Genomic DNA, 7,096 nt, shown 5'->3' with positions numbered 1-7,096 from the left:
GCCAACATTAGTATATGCAGGGGGAGTGGGACAGGCATACTACAAAAGGAATGCTTCTATATATGTTGACATGAAGGATATTGTATCTTCCATGGTAAATTAGTATAAAATATTTTCTCTGGTTTATAGCTCTGCACATTCTCCAAACAATTGAACTTTTCTGAGTCTATACATGGAGCATCTGAGATAATGCTAACACATATAAAGTCCTCTCCCCTTCTGGCCTTTCATTTTCTGCATTGGGATATAACTCAACTACTTTCATACATGTTTTAGATTCTGTCACACATGTCTTTGTGTTTCTTACTGAATCAATAGATAAAAAAGAAGCATTAGTTAAAGTACTCTTTATCTGAATAAGGAAATGTAAGTCCTTTCCAGAGTTTACAGGCTCAAATGAATAGATTGAATCAAAGAAATATCTTATCTGTATCCAAACATAAGAATTTCACCATTTTCCACCTCTGGGGAACATGTAAAAGATAATACCAATTATCATATAGATGTGTATGTTCAGAATAGTCATTTACAATTGTGGCATAAAGAAAAACAATGAAATCAAAATTTTGTGGTATGTTAAATATATATCAAATTAGATTAATGAGTGAGATTTACTTTTATAATATTTTGACAATAGCGAGATTCCATATTTTGCCGGCCCATGTAAAACTGGCCCTAACTTTGTAAAAACTAGATCAACGTCATATAATGCTCTCTATATAATATAATCAATTTGGCCAGCATCTTAACTCCAAACACGAATGTCTGAAATGACTTATAGTTCCCAAATCAATTCAGATGTGGAAAATCCATGTGTGTACAATAGACCAGAAGAATTCTGCAGGTGAAACAAACAGGAATTGGAGCGTGATAGTCATTTTAGTTGATTGCATTGGAGTCTGATGTTAGAAAGTTATGATGTTACCATAGAAACTGCTATGGCTTAAGTGTAGTTATAAATATTCTGCAAGGAAAATTGCGTTAATCAAACACAGAGGCACAATGTTAAAAACATTTAGTTGCCTAAAGAACAATGCATCCTACTTACCGAGAAGAAGTAAGGAGCATCTTAGGAAAATAAACAGCACAGAAACCAGGGTGATGGATGAAGGACCCTCAGGAAACACTTTTTAAACTGAATTTTACATCTTTGAAACACGCCGAGAACAATATGACCTCAAATTCCAGCCCACCCAAACAAAATAGAAGAAATAGAACCCCTAATGGTTCAATCTTAAAAATCAGATTACTTATTCTACCTAGAGACTTCCGGGCACAGTAGATATTTGGTAAGTATTTATTCCCTAAACGCAGGGTTCAGAAGCAGTAGAATGCAGTAATGCTTGAGTGACAATGTTCACTGGGAGCCAGCACGTAGCCTCTGCTGCTTCTGTTCCTAAACCAGAGACAAGTAAAAGAGGAAATGTGATGAATAGTGTTTAGCAATGTGGTCTTTAGTACTGAAAATCCGACAAATAAGATTGGCAAACAGATATGGAAAAATGGGTTTCCAACTCATCAACCCAGATCTCAGTAGACAGTGCCCTGCAGGCCAACAGACCTAGGCACCAAAGAGCTCCTCACATACGGCTTGTCTTTGCAAGCTTTGACATAGAGACTCAGAGCAGAATACAGTCCTTCCATTTCCATAATCTGCACACTCAATGAGGAGGACAAGAGAGGGAGCTGGAAACTGTAATTTTTTACTTCAGAAGTATCAGTCACATAGTCTGTTCCCCACATTAAGAAACATGTGAGAATGAGGAGAAGATGAGTCATGATTGTTCCATGAAAAGAATGAAGGGAATGGCAGCCATATAAAAGAATCAGGATTGAAATGTGTATGTATGTATGTACGTATGTATGTATGTATACATGTATGCATGTACATATGTATGTACATATGTATTATGTATGAACATATGTATGTGTGTATGCATGTACATAGGTATGTGTGTGTATGAATGTATGTATGTATGTATGTATGTATGTAAATACACAGCATATATCCCATCCTAATAAGGTTTATAATCCACAAGTAAAATATTAACTGAATGAGCAATTTTAACCCAGAATTACACAGATGAATAGTCTGAGAACTTACACATGAAATATTTAACCTGGTGAAGCTGAAGAATTCTAACCAGCAATCTCAGTGTTGAAGCAGAGAGTGAGAACATTGCTAAGAATTAGCAAAAGAAATCGAGAAAGTGTTTCTCTGGCAAACAGGAAATAACTGCTCTGGACTACAGCAAAGACCAAGAGTGTGGTATAATTGTCAAATCAGAAGAAGCCCAGAACTGTCATATTATAATATAAAGTGGAGAGAAGTGTAGATTCTATTGAGTAATTAAAGAAAAACTTTAAAATGATTATTTAGAAAAATAAATAAAATTGACAAACTCCTTGAAAGGAGACATGAATTAATAAAATTGTGGGATATTAGAATTAGAGAAAGAGGATATTACAATAGACACCACCAAAATCCAGAGATAAATAAAAATGATTTTAAAACAGTTTGAACACATTAGAAAATTTGAAGAAATGCATCAATACATATATACATATGTGCACATATATGCATACACACATATATACCTATGTATACATTCATGCATACATACATACACCCATATGACCAACTAAAATGGAATCAAAAGGATATGTAAAACCCTAAACAGATCATAATAAGCAATGAGATTAAATTAGAAATAAAACGTCTCTAAAGTAAAGCTGTGGACCAGATGATTTCATAGCTGAATTCTATGAGACCATTAAAGAACTAACACCTATGTTCCTCAAACCACCTATGAAATAAAAAGGAAAAGGAGAGGAATGCTTCTGAATTCTTTCAATAAAATCTACATTTTTTTTCTGAGACCAAAACCAGATAAGAAAATAACAGAAAAACAAACTATTGACCAATTCTTTGATGAGCAGAGAAGAAAATCAATAAAATACCTGAACCCACACTATACAATACACTAAAAGTAACAGGCTTATGTTTGACAAAAGCATTTTCAAATCAAAAAAGAGAAAGAATTGTAAGTCAGAATGAGAGATGCTACCTGAGATATTTAAGTGGGAAAAAATGCAGCACTTACATCTTTCTTCATCTATGTACATATATATCCATGTATATATGCAGCCTACAGATTTGTGTATACATACAGGTGCATATGCGAATGTGTTGGGGGACATGTCATGTGAAGACCTGACATAGGTCCTTGGTGTCTTCCTCAAAGCCAGTAGTCCAGCCTTCCTGATGCTGTCACTCTTTACAGTTCCCCATGTGCTGGTGAGCCTCAACCATAAAATTTCCATTGTTATTTCATAACTGTAAGTCTGTTACTATTATGAATCATAATGAAAGTATCTCTGCTTTTCAATGGCAACACATATGAAAGGGTCATTTGACCCTCAATGGAATCGTAATCCACAGGTTGAGAACCACTACTCTGAATTTTCACCTTATTTTTGTGGCAACATCTCTCAAATGCACCTCATAGATTTAGCTAGACTCACTGGCAGATGAGCGTCCATGATCTGCCTGTCTCTGCTTGTCAGTGACGGGGTTACAGACAATGCCATCATGTCCAGCTTCTATGTAGGTGTTGGAGATGAAAGCCAGTTCTTCATATCTATGTGTCGGGTACTTTACCAGGTGAGTCATCTCCCCAACATATGTATTATTTTTAATGAAATTGGTGGCTTGGAAGAGTGGACTGAATAAGAAAGAAACCTTTAAAACTCTATTTAGGAAGATGTGTGTGAATAGAAGAAACTCAAGCTTTGTTGATCTTGAGAAGATAACCTACACGGGGATAAAAGAAATTAAGATTAGTCTATGCTGGTGTTGAATGCCTAAGTGGGTTCTAGTATCAAGTCCAGGAGGAGGTGGTTCAGAAATACAACGGAGAAATATCACGTTTACATTGACACAGTTTTGATATGGCTCTCTGTAGAATATCTACTTGTCTTGGTCAGGGTTCTAATGGTGTGAAGAAGAACTGGTAACTCTTCTAAAAGAGAGCATGTAATTGGGGGCTTTCTCACGGCTTCAGAGATCCAGTCCATTATCACAGGACACGTGGAAAGCATGGCGGCCAGTAGGCAGGCGGACAGCAGAAAAGAGGAGTGCGCATCTTCTGCCGGCTTTTTGAAACTGAAGTCCACTCCCGCAACACGCGTCCTCTAACAAAGCCACACCTCCTAAGATCTACTCAGATAGGGCCACTCCCTGGTCACTAAGCATTCAGATAAACAAACCGAGTGGGGTGGGGTGGGGCGTTCGTATTCAAGCCACCTCACCAACACACGGGTCAGGAAAATAAACTGGATTCTAAATTAATATTAGTGTCAATGTCACAGAAGTCGTGCTTGAAGCTTTAATTTTTTTTTCTTTTTTTTCGGAGCTGGGGACCGAACCCAGGGCCTTGCGCTTGCTAGGCAAGCGCTCTACCACTGAGCTAAATCCTCAACCTGGAAGCTTTAATTTTTAAGGAATTAACTTAATCATGTGCATTTAAGAACAGAGGTATTTTTTAACTACCGTTCTGCAAACTCATGGTTTAAAATTTTCCTTCTTCTCCTATACAACCCCCAATATCTTTGCTAGGGCTTCTGAAATTATAGTTTCACTGATGCGGTCACTCACTTAAGGCACATATATGAACTGTGACGATATGGACCTTTTATGGTGCTTTATACCTATACTATATTTGAGATAGAAACCCAATTCATGAACTGCATATACAGTTCGAGAAGAAAGAAAGAGGTATCGTTGGAAAAGTAGTGAGGTCTATTATACAAAGAAAATTCAGCCCCAGATGTTGGAAGGAGTGACTTAGCACATTCTTTAAATAAAGAAATATTCAGATTACAACATTAAAAAAAATCAGTGTCATGTTATGATTTAGATGTGATTATCCAAACAATAATAACTTAATGAAATACTTCAAAGTAAAATAAATTTTGGTGAGTAATTGTCGATTCTGTTTTAAATGGGATTCGTATGCTTAAATATCAAGATGTCCCCACGGAATGATTTAGGGCTCTGAAAACTAATGTAAGATGTTCACTCAAACAAGAATTCTAAGCCAAGTTTGGGAACGCTAGCAGGAAAAGAAGGGAATTGCACATTGTGAAATACCCCCAGCTGTTATCCTGGCCACCATGGGTAAGGCGCTAAACTTAGCACATCCAAACAGCAGTCCCAGGAACTTCATTTTCCTGTGTATGCGAATCAAAAGTGCACCTTCTATGTGAATTGACTTTTAAAATCTAACGTATTTCGGTCTTACTTCCAACTCAATTTCGTTTGAAAGGTCAATTATGACCTTAATTTTGCCCGTCGTATCTTCTGATTTCTTCGGGGGGATGTTAAATAAGAGCTTTTGGAAAGTCACGCTCACCTCCCACCGCCTACGTGCCAGATCCCACCTGCTGTCTTTGTCAATCAGCCAGTACGGAGACCATCCATGTAAACTACTAAATTGATACGTACTAGGATAGCTAGGTATCTTCAAAACCTACACACATGCTCACACGTGAGACAATCAAGGAGCTCATACCACCTGCAGAAATTAAACAGAAAGAAGAGAATGAAGTAGTGAAAACCAAACCTGGAATACAGCACACACGTGTGCGCTCACGCGCACACGCACACACATACACACACATACACACACACAAGTATGCACACGTGCACACACATGGACTCACAGGCACATGTGCACACACACACATGCACACGTTCATGCTGCACACATTTAGAGAAACCTTGCATGGAGAAACAACATTGTGAAAAACCAAGAAGTTTATTTAGAAGATAGAAAGATCTGTGAGATGTTTACGACTTTATACTTTTGTTTTTGGTTTTAGTGTAGGAGTAGGAGCAACTTCATGGAAACAGAGTAGAAACAGACAGCTGGGGAGTGCCAGGGAGCCATGAGAACAGCTTAACTGTAGGTAAGGCATCCAGGACCAGAATACACAGGGTCTCAATACTGCAGGGCGTGCAGACGTAAGCTAGTTATAGTACGGTACTGAGATCTCACTTCAGGGGTTTGATTGATCTGACCTGGCACCACAGCAAGCACAACACTGAAACTGGTGCAGACGAAAGGACTTTTGCGCTTTCACAGTCTCCTGAAGTCAATCCTCTGCCCAAGGAATACAACTGTGGTTAGTCCTCTGACACCTCACGTTCTACGGCCATGAATGACAACTGGGTGTTTCCAGGGCTTGATTACTCTAGCTGATGTCAGATTCAGAGCTGTCAAATTGCAAGATCACTCTTAGTTGAAATGATCTACTCCTAGGTATTGCAAGGGCTGACTTGCCTTATGCAAGTCCTCTGTTACCTTCCGTTGCTCCCTTTCTTTCCTCAATTGTCTCTCTGAGCCTTCTCTAACCCTAGGGCTGTGAGAAACCACACTGATGCTCCCTGACCTATGACTGTCCCATGTTTTCAGGCTGGGGGTAGCTCAGTTATCAAGATTGCCCTTCAAAACGGCTCCCGGCCATTGCTCTTTGAAGAATGGGATTTCTCTACACTTCTTACCTATCCACTGATGTAATCATGTCTCATCAGTACCTAAAGCTGGATTGTAGGCTGGTCATAAGTTTATAACTACCCATCAGTTATCTCTTGACTAGCTTATATTTTGGAAAAGGCTTCCTTCATTAGGTTTTTCATTTATTTTAAATATATATTTTAAACTTTAAAGATGTTATTTATTCTATTTTGTGTGAACAAGTGTTTTTTATCTACATATATGTATGTATGTGCACCACATGAATGCCAAGTGCCCACACGGATCAAAAGAGAGTGTCAGATCCCTTGGAACTAAAATGATGGATGGTTGTAAACCACCATGTGGTTGCTGGGAACTGAATCCGGGTCTTCTGCAAGACCATGTGTTCTTAACCATTGAGCTACCTCTCAGCCAGTCACCATACAAAGTAGCAGGTTTCCTCATGACATCTGTATCCTTCTGTACAGGTATACATACATACATAGTTTCATACATACCTGCTTCTCTCTCCCATCTCCCTGTTCTCCCAATTTGCACCCCTCTAGTTTCCCTATTTC

Source organism: Rattus norvegicus, chromosome 2 (genome assembly GCF_021556685.1).
Source record: "Rattus norvegicus strain SHRSP/BbbUtx chromosome 2, alternate assembly SHRSP_T2T, whole genome shotgun sequence".
Classification (NCBI taxonomy): domain Eukaryota; kingdom Metazoa; phylum Chordata; class Mammalia; order Rodentia; family Muridae; genus Rattus; species Rattus norvegicus.
Note: the sequence above shows the minus strand (reverse complement) of the source record.